Below are 15,437 nucleotides of genomic sequence, written 5' to 3'. Positions count from 1 at the left end.
AAAAACTGTATATAGTAACCTCAATGATACCAATTATTAATAGATACCGTGAGCATATAGAATGTTACCTTGTAACTAAATAAATATTTATTCAAGCTGCACCCTAGTTAATGTATATACTTGTACGTATATATGTCAGCACAATGTACTCAAATGTCAATTTCAATTTTAGCATTAAAATTAAATTTCCATTAACTTATCCATCATTCTCATCTTTCCAGATTATTAATTCAATTTCGAGGACGTAACGAAACAACAACAGCGCATACGAGTGTATGGATGTATCAGTATATAGTTACTATATACGTATGACACGCCATATTGACAGCTGAACCGCTAGACAGGCTAAAAAAGGTTGTCTAAAGAGGTTTGCTGAAAGCAAAAGGAAGCGACGACAGTTGTGACACTTTCGCCAACACGACGCGCTGAAATAGAGAGTGAGCAGAAATCTAACAAAAATTAGTGAGATATAAATACATATATTCGTATGTATGTATATGAAAAAGGAAGGTAAGGAGTAAAACAGTCCAACGAAAGCGACGGTTGAAACACCAACGTTGACAGGCGAAGAGGCGCCACAATTGTAAACACACACACGTAGAGAGAGGCGCGCATAAACCACAAAAAGGTGACAGGCAAACGCTTACGGCATAAGGCAACTGTGGAATGACATAGAAACAGGTAAGTCGACTGACGCACACATTGAAGGCCATCTTTCCGCTTAGGCGCGCGAACTGGGCGCAACGTCGCGCACAGACTTCCACTCTCATTCAGATGGTCGCTCGGATTCAAATAGACAAGCGGGAGAACAGAGAGTAAGAGAGGTCGCGGGGGCGTTAGCGCATAATTGCGCAGAGTTGAGCGCCATTGGGTTAGTGGTTAGACGACGTAATTATTCCCAATGGGCTCGGAAATATTTGAAATCATAAAGTTTTTAACCAAAGTCACTAAGTCGCCACCGCACAGTGCGACAGTGAGACTGAGAGCGTACAAATTACGTGGGAAATTGCAGGTTATGAAGTGTGGCTGGCAAATGCTTGCGAAGGTGAGCGGGCAATGACGCAAGGTAGATTGGCAAAAAGAAAGGATTCACAAGTGGGGCGGGTAAAACAATTGAAGGTTATGCATATGAAAACGGCGTGGCAGGTTGAAACTGTGTCAATTTACAGTGTTCTATTAAAAATAAAATTATGCAAGCTTACAGCATTAATGGCGCATTGTGTGCCATTGCGTGTATTGTAGAGGAAATTGAGTATAATTATTTCAATATGCTAATATAATGATTGCATAATTTTTATGTTTTTTTTTCTTAAATCACTTGGTGGGTTAACAAGCTCATTGGGATGATAATACTAAATCGTTTTTGATTAAGAAAGGCATAGTTGGTGAGTCTGCTGTGAGACCCAAAAAATGTATGTTATTTATTGAGCTCTTGTGAGGTTTTCGCAAGGGATACATAGTCAATTTTAATGTCATTAAAATGGGTTGGCTTAGTTTAAATTTAAATATATTTGCCCTTACGATTAAGTTCAATTTGCTTATATTATATTTTGCTTAGAAACTGGGTTTAGAATGTCTTAAAAGGGCAGCGTTTGTCGAAGGTCGAAAGTTTTGAGTAAATATTACCAAAAAGTTTTCACAAATACTATTAACTGTAACCAAAAGTGTATGTGAATGATCCGATCAGATCCTAACAGACACTTCTGTGCTCTTTTATGACCTCTGTGGTACATTCTGGCAAAATAAGAGTTGCCTACCTTTCGGCGTATGTAACAAAAATTAGTGAAAACCCGTTCAAATATAGGGTAGATGTAATATTTTCTTAAAATTTATCACTAATTTTTCAAATTTTTTTTTCTGGAATCGATTTCGAAACACTTTTATTTACCATCTGATTGAATTTTATCCGAGAAAGAACCTGTTTATACTCTGCAATATAGCGGCTGAACGTGTTGCTACGAAAATTCAATCATAATCACTTTCTTTACGATGATGCCTCAATTAATTCCACAGAATAGTGTCATAGCGCCATAGTTTGATGATGAAAAAATAAAGCTTATTTCAAATACAAAAAAAGTATTCGAAAGGACCCAGGTTTGCAACCCATCTCAGACTGTTGCCAGCATCTCTAAAAATTTAAAAATTTTTCTGCCGTAACAACAAAACATATTGATTCATTGGTCCTTGAGGGTTCATGCAACAAATAAGTATGTTATTCAGCACTTAATTATGTTTTATTTGGGTATGTTCCGGTTAGGTTTCAAGGTAAAGAGCATATCAGAACAAGAAATGCATTCAACGGGATCCAATTCATATATACGGCGATTGTAGTGTCGCTTTGGACAATTATCCATGCCGAATTTCGTGAGGATATCTTGTAAAGGAAAAAAATATCTCTTACAAGGACTTGATTTTGATCGGTTTAGTAAAAATATGGCAGTTGTAGTCTATAGTGATCCAATACAGGCGGTTTGGACAAAGGCGCAGCTTGTTGGGGAGAAAATTAAGTGGCGAACTTTCTGATCGATATCTCAAAAACTGAGGTACTAGTTCGCGTCTATACAGACAGACAGGCAGACGGATAGGGCGAACTCGCATCTACGTCACGCTAAACATTTACAAATATATTTTATAAGGTCTCAGGTTTCCTCCTGGGTGTATCAAACAAAGTGACAAAATGTATGTACCCGAGCTCAATAGCTTTATATTTATTTGAATAATGTCATTCTCAGCATTGAATATTTTGTACCAGCATAGAAGCTATTATGTAATAACGAGACTCGAATTTCCGTGCTTTTTTCAGGGTTACGAACATCGGTTATTATTTTCATAAAACTTTCGAAATCATTTGTTTTAGACAGACAGTGGTTTTAACTTTGAAATGAATTGGTTTTGGGTATTATTCTGGTTATATATTTGGTTATAATTTAATAATACATAACTTTTAAATGAACAAAAAACTTTGCCAGGAACAAAGTGACGACTTCAAACGTCAATTGTAAAATATTGTACGATAACTTTGGAAAAATTCCGCATGCGCGGATTACCGGATAATAATAGATTTCTAGTACAAATTTGCTAGCAAGTGCGATAAATAAATTTCTACTGCTACCCTGCACGCACGCAATAACTGTAAATTCCGAAATTGGGGCAATAGCACAAACTCTTGCGTGCTAAGCATATATTTTTGTTGGTGATTTGTAAATTTTGATTTTTTTTTTGTTTTTTCTAAACTCACATGGTCAACGCACATTTCACATGCGCCATAAAACATTTTATGGTGCTCATAATATTCCGCCTTTTACTACATAAATGTTCTACTAGCCTCGGTATTTATGTTAATCGCACCACACCAAGACGCACACAAACAAATAATCTCCACGATTTGTGCGCAATATCACTTACTTGCTAGCAGACAGGCGGGAAGTTCAGTGTTTTATATAAGCTTGATATCAATGAACGGATTCGCGGCATTTTTAGGGCACTCTGAACACACACAAGCGCCTTATAAGTATATAGACAATATATAAATACGCATACACACATATTTGCATACATTTAAATAAATGCATTGAGTTCAGCGTGTTTAACAAGCTCATATATGCCGCATATAAACTGGAGCGCGACACGGCGTATGAGTAACAATGCTTGTGATACTCGCAAGCTAATATTAACCCATTTTCATGGTGCGTTCTTTTTTGTTTTTGTTTTTCGTTGCTTAAGCAGTTGTAAATGTATACAATTGTCTGAAGTGAGTGAAGAAATTTGCATATGTGTGTATGTACATATGTATTTGGAAGAGCAATTTTTAGCGAGTTCCAAATATTTTATACGTGTTCCGTCAGGCTTTACATTCAAATTGGCCGATAGAAAAGCTTAACTTACCCTGTTAATGATGAGTTCAATATATTAGCTACCTTTCCCAGACCATTTCTGTATTTAGGAATATCGGATGAAGTTTACGTTTTTGGCCACCTGATTTTAGAGCGTATCGTATGAGATCTACTGACCATCTTACGCTCAGTAACACGGATTTTAGTCATACCAATGCGAACGATTGGTAATCGTGCGATAAGGCTAAATGTTCCACCCAAGCCCTATATCAATGTTTTCTGAATGGTGGAGGTTGAAGTCCACAGTACTTGTTTCTTGACTATCTCATGTTTTGTGACGCTAAAGTTAAAGCTTCTTATTTCAATCATTCTGGAGAGTTATTCAGTGTTAAATTTAATCTGCTTGCTTTAGTTTTTCTGTTGTCATATTTGGATTTATCCACAAACTCGAGGTTAAGATTTTTTACTTATAAATGATGGTCAAGAGCTCTCAATGGAGGTGTTTAAGAACTCTAAGTTTTTTTTGCTAAACACTAATGTGTGTTTAACACAAGTTAAGTCCGTCAAAATTATTATTGAGGGATCATAGATGTGGTTCCCAAGTAAAATTTTTCAAAAAACTCCGAGATGCCAAATGTCATCTCATCGTAGGGTTTAAAAAACTCTGAGGTTATTAAGAGTTCTCATTGTGGTGTTTAAGAAAAAGTTAATTAAGAAATCAATTTGGTAACATATAAAAGATTTTACTTAACACGAGTTAAAACGAAAGGTTTTACAAGTAACGTTTATTGCTAAACACCAAAACAGTTAATTAACTCGAGTTTGTGAAGAAAATTAGTATTAAGGGAGCCTATATGCAGTTCTTAAGTGAAGTCTTTTTATAAACTCTGAGTTGAACAGAACTCTACTTTTGGTGTTTAAGAAACTCTGAGTTCAATATGGTAAACGCAAACAGCGAACGGTATTTTTTTAAAGTAAATTCCATGTTTGTGAGTTGGTGTTAATGCTAAATATCAAAAAGTCAATAAACTCGTGTTTTTGAAGAAACAAATTAATAAGGGAGCATTGATGCGGTACTTAAGTGAAAATTTTCAAGAAACTTTAAATTGTTTAGAAGTACTCATTGTGGGGTTGGAGCAGCTCTGATTTAACCAAGAGATCTGATTATGGTGTTTAGTAAGAAATTTCGAGTTTAGTTCGGTAAACACCAAATCAGTACCCTACTGAGACGTGTTAAAGATAATATTTTGTATGATAGAATCCATGTTTGGAGGTAATGTTTAACTTTAAACCCCAAAATAACCTTTAAACTCGAGTTTATAAAATAAAATTATTATTTTGGGTATCTTTAGTAACCCAATGGAAATCTACTTGCTTCTATATGTAGTGGATCCAAAATTTCCCAAGGACTCATAGCATATTAACACTTTTTATTAAATAATTTTACTTTTTAAATAATATCGCTATAATGACGTCATAACTACCGAAACTCCATTTTCAAAAAGCTGAATGAAGAGTATCCATATATATAAGAACTGTCCTTATCAACCTTATTGTACAATAATTTTCCCATACTTATTTGGTCTCTGACAATTATTTTGACAGCGAAAGTGAAACTATAAAAATTTCATGAACTACAACGTGTAACAGTAAAGTGGGAAAACATAACGAGTATGTGCTGATCTCTCTCAAGACTATAAACTGCCATACATACACACATGCAAAACTGTAAGTATAGGTATTTCCACTGGGAGGGCGCTTGTTTACAATATCAAAATTACTTTATTATCGAAGCATCCCTGTTTCTCTGCTGGGCGGTGCATTCCACGCACGTACGTGCACCCGACGTGTAATTGTAGGCGACGGCGAATACAAGTATACCATAAATATTACAATGTTTGCCATAAAAACGAAAACGTGCACATTACGTGATGTTTCTTCACACACACACACACACACACAGAGAAAGAGTTGCACGGAGCCGCACGCACTTGTACACAAGGGATTGACTAAAGGTTAGTGCAAGCATAATATATATATGTGTATGTGTTTGTGTGTCGCGGGGGCAATAATGTAGGCGTTTGCCGGCAATTGCTTGCAAACAGCGCGTGTTACAAGCACCCCTCCCCGCGCACGTATATTACATGCCGAGTAATGCATACATTCGCTGTTAAACACGAATGCCATACAAAATAACCGAACACAGTGGCAAAAGCCCAAAAGTTTATAACACACTGTTGGCTGTTGGGTCGTTGACGCATTGTTATCGCTTTGGGATAGGCCCGAATTGCCAAGGCCCACATACATTTGCTGCAAAAAAGGGTGGACGCGGTACATAAAAATGCAACATAAAGAGATTGCGAAGCATATAAAAATGTTCACTACAAACCAACAAATAGTTTGTGCGAAAATGCTTTAGAAAGTACGAAAATTGCGAAAAAAAAACATAACAACACAGTATACTAAATTATACAAAAGCGTGGCAAATAAAAAAGGGGAAAAGTGAGTTGTAATCACAATACTTTTCCACTATAAAAAAGTTTAGCTTTGTGTGTTTATGGTTGTTTAGGCGCAAAATGATGCTGGTCATTTTGTATGTTCATTTAGATCTGCTTATTTGCACACACACATGCATACATATAAACATTTGTGTGTAGTCATGTAAATTCGCACGTGCCTGCTGATTGGCACAGTCACACATTAGATACAATTCAATTATTTCGTCAGACTCTTTGGCATTCACACGTGTGTTTACTTTAGCTTTGACCTTATATTTTTATTAAATGAGCATCGTAGCCTGCAATGAAGTTAAATATGTCGGGCTTTTGTCGTTAATGTGTCGAAAAAGACTGCAAAAAGTCTGCGTAAATAATGTATGGCACATGTGATTTTGCAAAACTACAGTGAACACACGATATACAAAACGAATTTTATAACAAATTGCAAAAGCATAAATACTAGTGTAAAATGTATGCGGAATTCACATTTTAACAAGTAACACATTAAAACAAGTAAGAAAGAAAAATCGAAATCCACTATATTAGTAATATGATGATTGGTCCAATGTCTACACCAATTCCATTCATATTAAGCGCTAAACCACTTAATTTTTCAGAAAACTAGTTCATTTAATTTCAATAAAATACCACACATTGTGGGTGGAAAGTCGAAAATCACTGTATAGGGTATATAGGCAGCAAAAAAAGACTGTGCTAATTGCACAAACTTTTCACATTACTCGGGTATACTTGAGAACACATTTGCACGCAATTTATAAATAAAGAACTCACACACAATGCGCCACATAAGGTTTGTTATACTATGTAGCATAATTTTTTTTATAATTCGTAGACTATTTTCACATATTTTAGGCAGTAAGCTGTAGCATATTCAATATTATACATTCAGTTAATTTTGCCAAGTTATCTTACATATTCACCGATATATACGGTCTAAAGCCAACCGGAAGTTCGAAAATCTTTCTATAAGCTATGTGGAGGCTAAAGGAAATATTGACCCGATTTAATCTATTTTCGACATATAGGCATACTGATATCAGAAAAGAATTTTCTCCGAATTTCTATAATATATCTCACAGATTGACGAATTTTCATCGTACACAGATTCGGTATTCGAGGGGCTTAAATAGTTTTGGTCCGATTTGGACCATTTTTGGTCATAAAATGGCACACCTCACAGCCACTATTCGTGCAAAGTTTTATATTGGTAAGTGGAAAATTTAGATGGAATCTAGAATTGTGTTATATGGGAGGCAGACGTGGTTTATACCTGATTTCGCTCATTTTCGTATGTTGGAAAGTCAGGATAATATTACCTACTGAGTTTGATTGAAATTAATCGAGTAGGTCCCGAGATATTGTTCTTCACCTATATGTAGGCGCTGCCACGCCCATCGAAAACCGGCTCCTATAAAGCCTTTTCGTACCATATGACGTATTTATTTATAGATTTATCGCAGTTTGAATAGTTTTTAATAAAACTATTATAATAGTATTGGGCGGGTCCGAATTCACCAATTTTCGCAGGTTGGGTAGGGATGCCAAAAATAGATACCCTGAGCGAATTTGGTTATTCTAGCTTGTATGACTTACCAGATATGTACATTAAACTTATGAAAGGGTGGGTTCACGCCCACTTTTTAAACATTTTTTCACCCATAGATACCCCTCACTAATGCAATTCGTTGTAGTAAATAGCAGCTTTGTATCTTATTATGGAACTCAAGATATCTCAATTTTTACTCAAGTTATCGCTTGCATGGACGGACAGACAGACAATCACTCGGAATTCAACTCGTCTCGTCATCCTGATCTCTTATATATATATAAATCTATATCTAACTCGATTAGTTTTAGGTGATACAAACAAACGTTAGGTGAACAAATCTATTATCCTCTGTGCAATATGTTGCAAGAGTATAAAAATGTCTTTTTGTTAATTTTTAATTAAAACCTTGGGTTTTAATGCATTATTTGCAACCCTGATATGAAGGATTTATAAATATTAACTCCATATTTCCACTTCAACAAGAAAGCTGGTGTTTGATAGATGACTTTTCGGTTAAAACTAAATAAATAAACCATAAATCTGTCGCACACGCGCTCAACCACAATATTATTAACATTTAACATTAAAATAATGTATATAAATTTCATCTAAAAGTTGGCTTTTTTTTGCAAATTTGTCATAAACGCGCAATTATGTCATTCTGAATGCCATTTCTGTTGATAATAAAAAACTTCTATAATTTTTATGGCCTTTTGATGGACGAAATAGCAAAATAAAAAACAACAAAACGAAACGCTTGACAGTTAGTCATAAGAGCAATACGCGCTTATGATGAAAACAATTTCGGTTTCTCTAGAAGTTGTGAATGTGCCTTTGCGGTAAATTGGCTTTCTAGAAAACAGCAAATGTTTCGAAGCAATTTGCGGTGCATAAAAGCCAAATGTGAAGCAAAATGTCGCTTTAAAACAAGCATTTGCATTTTTATTATGACTGCACAAGCAAATATTAATTCCGTTGGTTGTTGTGTTTGGCTTTTGTTGTTTTTGGTTGCTGCTATCGATTCCAGCGCATTGAACTGTGTTGACTAAAAAAGTTGTTTACTTTAATGGCGATTTTGGTGTCATCATTTCCGAAATTATTGCTGCGCTTTGTCATTTCACCAGATTTCGCTTGATTTGTTGTTGTTTTTATATACTTTTTTGCTGTTGCTCGCCATGCGTGCCTCAATTTCTAAATATTTACGACTTCAATGCGTCGTGCTGGAAGTTTGTGGCAGCAAACGGATGAGCGCATGAACACATGTTACGTATACGCCATGGCGCGCGCTCTGATTTCTGATTATTTATGGCAACCCAATTCCGCTGCAGCAACGGTTGTTTAAATGCATTTGCGTTATTATGATTATTTCTTATTTTTCACTCTTTTTTTTCTCCTTTTCTGTGTACTCCTTTATGTGCTGCATCTGCCAGTGGCTTTTGCGCATATAGTTGTTGGTGTGTATGTACGACTTTCGTGTTCTGCATTTTTAATTGTTTCATTAAATTGCTTATTTAGTTGTGTAGTTTTGAGTTTGGTTGCATTTTTTCGGTCAAAACCAGAGTAGCAATATTTTCTTTGTATATACATACGAGTAGTTTATTTTGGTTGTATTGTACATACCTACAAATAAATCTTTAATTTGGCTTTTGTATATTTTCGTATATGCCATTTTGTTTATTATGCCAATTGTTTAGCATGCAGCTCGTGTTCGTACTCTACATTGGTTCATATATCAGTGAGTGTGCCACAAATTGGTGAAATATCTAAGCATGAACGCATTTCATTATTTATGCTTAGTGCATGATTTATATTGAATGAAAATCTTCATCGTGCATGCAATATTTTATTTAGCAGAAACATGATATTCATTGAAAATTATTTGGCTTTGAAAAGTTTATGCGAAAATATTTTCACAACTATATTTGGGATTTTTAGAGTGTATGGTAGTAAGATTATGAATGTTTCGGTAGTGTTAAATAAATATCACCTCGCAAACTCCTTTTTATACAGTGAGTGATACAAAATTTCAATTACCTGTAGTTACCAGCAAGCAAAAGATTTTTGGTACTGGAAGCGTGACTCACGTTAAAGGGGTGAGACAAGTCTAGAGCCTTCAAAAATACTACTTTTAACAATTTTTTCTGAGAGAAGAAAAATTTTTCTCTGAGGGTAGGGAAAAACTCAAATTTTTATTTTTCATCTATGTCGGTGTTTTAAAATTTTTTTATTGATATTTTGATACAAAATAAAGGCTACTGAACCAATGTTTGGAATTATTTTTTTGAAGATAGTCTCAACTAGCGATCGTGCTATCTGAAACAAAATAAAAAAGGTGATATCAAGCCACATAATCCACGAAAACACAGGTTTTCTTTACTTATCTAATTGAATAATATATTTGGGGGCACAAAACATTCTGTAAGCAAAATAAAAAAAAAAAAAAAAAAACCTTAACTATTATAATACACTTCACATTTCTTATAGCATAAAATGGTATAAAAATATTCTTATCTTGAGTTTAATCGGTCGGTTTATGTATTGCAGCTATTTGTTATAGTTGTCCGATCTGAACAATTTGAGAAGATCGTAGTACTTTTTTGGTAAATTATCTATCCCCCCGAATCTATTCTCCCCGAATTTCAAAACTAGATTTTACAGATGTACCGATATATTCGGTTAAAAATTAGCCATATGCACTAAGATGGAAAAAAATAGATTTTTTTTTTTTGCTTAGTAAGGGTAAAATTTGTAGGTCATAAAAAATGAAAATTTTTTGGAAAACACATTTTTTTTAACATTTAGAGGCGGCCCTCACTTTTAAAGTAAAATTTCGAGTTCAAATTTTTATTTCGTAAAAAAATTTTGATAAGTGTTCTAGCAGCTGTGGAGAGTCCCCTTTCTGGGCAGTTAAAGGTTATCAACTTAAAAAAAATTCTTGTAGTCATTATTGGAGTTTTAAAAAAAGTCTTAAACGACAACATGCTTTCCTTAAGCGTTAAAAAAAATTGTGAGTCAAAAACCGTCAAATTCGGTCATTTTTATAAAAATGTGAAGAGTTTAAACCAAAAACTAACATTTATTTTAAAAGTGAGTGGCGTAATTAAAAATTTAACTCGAAACTTTACTTTAAAAGCCGCCTCTATATATTAAAAAAAAATTGGTTTTTCCAAAAATTTTCATTTTTTTTATGGTCTAAAAATTTTTTATTTCGCTCCATCCTAATATGCCCTGTGGTCGACAAATTTGGTGTCTCTGAAAAGTTATAAACCGATTTCGACAAATTTTGTTCGTAAGATTAAATACTTTGAAGGCATTATTTGTTTACAGTTTTATTCTGATAACTTCAATGCTGAAAAGAAAAATGGAATTTAAAAGTTTGTTATATGGGAAGTAGGCGTGGTTATCAACCGATTTTGTTCATTTTCACGGTGTGTATTAGGAATGTTTAAGTAATATCGCACAAAAAATTCGGTGATTTTGGTCAATTAGTTCCTGAATTATAGCACTTCACCTAAAAGTGGGCGATGCTACGCCCCTTGTCCAATTTTTACACTTACTCTTATAAAGCCCTTCTCTACCATCATGGTTGTGAAAGTTATGCTTGTGGTGCATTTATTCAGTGAGTTATCGTACTTTAAGTAGTTTTAGTTCTTCTTCGTATCGAGCAATTTTGTAGTATATTAAAATACTAAAAACCAAAACAATGTAATATGCAAATAGCACTGCTGGGTCATTGTGAACCCATGTCATTATCGGCGGGTTAAACAAACAAACAAAACTACTTCCACGAAATTAAATAATTCAGCAACAATGCAATTCAATAAATGCTTTTACGCAATCCCACACACACATGCACAAGCATTCATTTGTAACATACAAATGTAGATATATTATGCATGCACTTTTTACCAATACAACAACAGTACAACAATGAACATCGAACGAAAACAAAAGTAGAACGCGTACCTTTGCACTTTCACACAACGAACTGCTGGAATTTTACAAGAATTTATATGAGCAAATAACATTGCACTCACACATATGTACAAGCAGATTTACAAGCTCTCGCACAAGTACTTATTTGCATATTTTTATGCAGATTTTTGTACTTTTTACCAATAAAATCATGCAGTGGCTATTAAATATCTCAATTGTTTCAACGAGAGCTAAGGCTTGCGTACGAAAGATATACCATATACAAGTACATATTTATGTATGTATATACATATGTATATATATCAGCATTAATTTACATATGCGCATACTTGCAGCATCCGTTAGTGTCATTTGCATTCGCTTTGAAAACGAAAACAAGTGGAGGCAAGGAAGTGGAATTATATTAAGAACCACTGAAAACAAGATGTCACTATCAAAGTTTTTGTTGTTGTACTACTCACCTCCGTTTCTATCCAGATAGTTATGAAAGTAAGCTAGTAGGTGGTTTGTTGTTATGTATGTATCCAAAAGCGTGTTAAAAATAGCAGATTCGTGACTTTTAACTCAGATACGAGCAATGTACATATATATTATGTATTCATTTATATACACAGAAACGTCTATTTATAACCTACAATTGCTATGCTGCCTCCTTTAACAGCTTTCTTCCACTTTTGCTCGATTTGCTCATTGATTTACAGTTTGCGGAATATTTTGTGTTTTAGATATATGTAGATATATCGACACTCCTATAAATGTATTAATTTACGAATACCCAACTAATGCTCGTAAGCGCTCGCTTATTGTGTAATTTTATCTGTTTACAGTTACTTGAAATGAAAATGATATTTGCGCAATGCAGCAGAAAATGTAAAATCCCATTGGATTGCAGCATACAATTGTTGAATATTTATGCTTTCACACACACACACACATGTTCACATACCCAAATATTGTGTCTGTTCGATTCGACAAACGTTAGAGAGTAGCGTATTGAGCACATTATATCAGCTGTTTAAATATAATATATTGGTAGCACTGAAAATGAACTTTGTTAAATTACATATACCTATTTGTTGTCACTGAATTAATTGTTTTGAAGTACTGAGTTATTTGACAATTCTGAAATGAAAACCACGATACCTTCAAACATTTTAATATTTAATTAAACATTTTATTTCAAGCAACGTTCATGCCTTATGCGTTCTATAAAAATATTTTTATTTATTTATTTATTCAATTTAGATATAGTATACAAATATAATATCTAAGAAAGAGAACACTGGCTGCCAGGGCCTAATTAAGATATACATATATTACTTATTCTACTTATTTACTAAAATCAAAAAAAAAAAAATTTCGCCTTTCTTGTAAAAATTTGCATTCCATTTTGACAGTTATTTATCTGTCATTTAAGCCAGTAACAATAGTAAAACTGGTCCAAAGTCCGTAAAAAAATCCGTAATATTGAAGAAATCAGTGCTCTCTTTGATCAAATTTAACGTAATTTCTAGCAGTCCCTCGGAAAAAAGATGCTTCCGCGTTGACAGCAGAACTTCTAACAGGATCATCTAAGACCATTAACTAGGTACGGATACGCAGAAAAATCAAATACAAGTGAAAATTGTATATTTGGCAGACGTTTTTACAAAAAAAAAGCAAATTTTGGTAAAAATTTCTCAACGTTTTTTGTCTCTCAATGCTTGTAATTAAACAAAAAAAATCGTCCGCGGCAAGACGTTTTAAATTATAGCTCAGAGGCCTGTTTGAAATTTCATTAAGATCGGTTGAGAAGTTCATGAGTAATCTTGACAATCGACTTTGAAAACGCAGTTTCGAGAAAAACGTTTCTGTAAGTTTCAAGTGATTATATAGCTGACCACGAGCGCACAACTTTTTAAAGTTGTATCTCCAAAACTATTGCTGCGATCAACTTTAGAATTTTGAACAATGTTCTAGAAATATAATAGAATAATAATGCAGGAATATGTAGTCAACGTTTGCACGCCATAAAGGCGTTCATTATGAAAAATTTACTATTACAATTGGCGTAAATCAAATAAGATGGCATAATAACATAGAAGAAGCATAGAAAACCCTTTAAAAGGTGTCCACACACACTCACTCTCGGTTTGAAATTAAATGAAATTGAGGCTTTCAAATGTAAATTTTGGAAAAAAGAACATTATTAAGTGATATACATAGTATATGAGATTAAAAACATAAAAAAAGTAAAAATTAATATACTTTAAATTGAGCAACAATTGCAAATATGTAGTCACATTTATCGTGAACATTCATCAAACAGCTTTCACAAAATGGACTTATCTCGGCTATAGGTATTTAATTTGAAAAATATCCTTATTGGCTAAATGAGCCTACGTTGCCCCGAAAACCATACACATAAACACACACACATCACATCAATACACGCCTCTAGTTGTTAAATAATATGCCAGCATGAGTGAAAATACTGTGCTTTCGCTTAAATTACCTTTTTTACCAAGAAAGTTAAAAAAAATATATACAAAAGGTGTCACCCTAATGTCAATACCTGCATATATACATATGTAAATATCTACACTTGCGGTCATCTAAGATATACTACAACGAAATAACTGTAACTTCATCCATGTTCCATGTAAATGCAAATATGTGCGTAGTTAAAATATTATCGTAACTTTGTGCTAAGAATAGAACAACGACGCTAGATGCTCGTAGGTAAGCCCTATAATATTCATTCATACTTGTTAGCTATATAAATGAGAATGATACATTGCTTTGATCTGCAACAAGGGAATATGCGATTTTATGTCAAGTGTAGAAGACCTACAAGTGCACAGGCGATATGGTGTCTAATATAAATATCTAGTTATATTTGTGTGAGCTTTTATACATATACACACATATATATGTATTTATATTATATATTATACCTAGTTACAGTGGAGAAAGCGGAAATCGAGACAAAGGAAATGAGAAATATTAGTTTTTTGCAGTGAGTGCGACGAGGTTACTGTGTCAATTGGCGAAACAACTGAAATTAACAACAACAACAACAACAATAATAATAGCAACGACATGTGCACAAAAAAATGGCAAATAGCATGTAGCACTGTTGCAAGCTGCATGCCGCATGACTGCGTAGTTGATTTAAGAGTTGGGGAAACAGCAAATTAAGATGCAGACACTGATTGGCAAATCTCTGTGCAAACAATTGAAGGGAGAACGGTACACATACATACATACAAGTATATCTTGTAGTGGAGGCGAAGAATGCAACTCGTTAGTTTTGGGTGCCACCAAATGGTAAAAAGGCAAATTTTAGTTGCACATTTTTCACAACAAATTTTCTTTTCAGCTTTTAAAAGCTTAAACAATTTTATTGCATTCATACAAGTGCCTACTCAGTCTACCGCCAAGCGCGCATGCCACTTGTGGCAACATGAAAGATGACAGAAATGATGCCGACATATGTACACGACCGCAACAACAGCAACAACAACAACAAAAGATCATACTTACGTACAAATAAGCTGACAGACAACAAAGCGGCAGACAGACAAAGCAACAAAGTGCCACACAATGTGCTCACGGCGA

General features: G+C 34.1%; 1 protein-coding gene across 3 annotated transcripts in view; it reads left to right on the top strand.

The window, feature by feature from the left end:
• Positions 1-15,437, top strand: part of rgn (regeneration) — a 141,470-nt gene that overhangs the window by 68,313 nt on the left and 57,720 nt on the right. For all 3 annotated transcript variants that reach the window (XM_070112040.1, XM_070112038.1, XM_070112039.1), the window contains one exon: positions 222-681. The gene's annotated coding sequence lies outside the window, so the exon portion shown is untranslated. The remainder of the gene's footprint in view (positions 1-221; positions 682-15,437) is intronic.

This window comes from Bactrocera oleae, chromosome 6, assembly GCF_042242935.1.
Source record: "Bactrocera oleae isolate idBacOlea1 chromosome 6, idBacOlea1, whole genome shotgun sequence".
NCBI lineage: Eukaryota > Metazoa > Arthropoda > Insecta > Diptera > Tephritidae > Bactrocera > Bactrocera oleae.
Note: the sequence above shows the minus strand (reverse complement) of the source record. Positions and strands in the feature narration are given on the sequence as shown.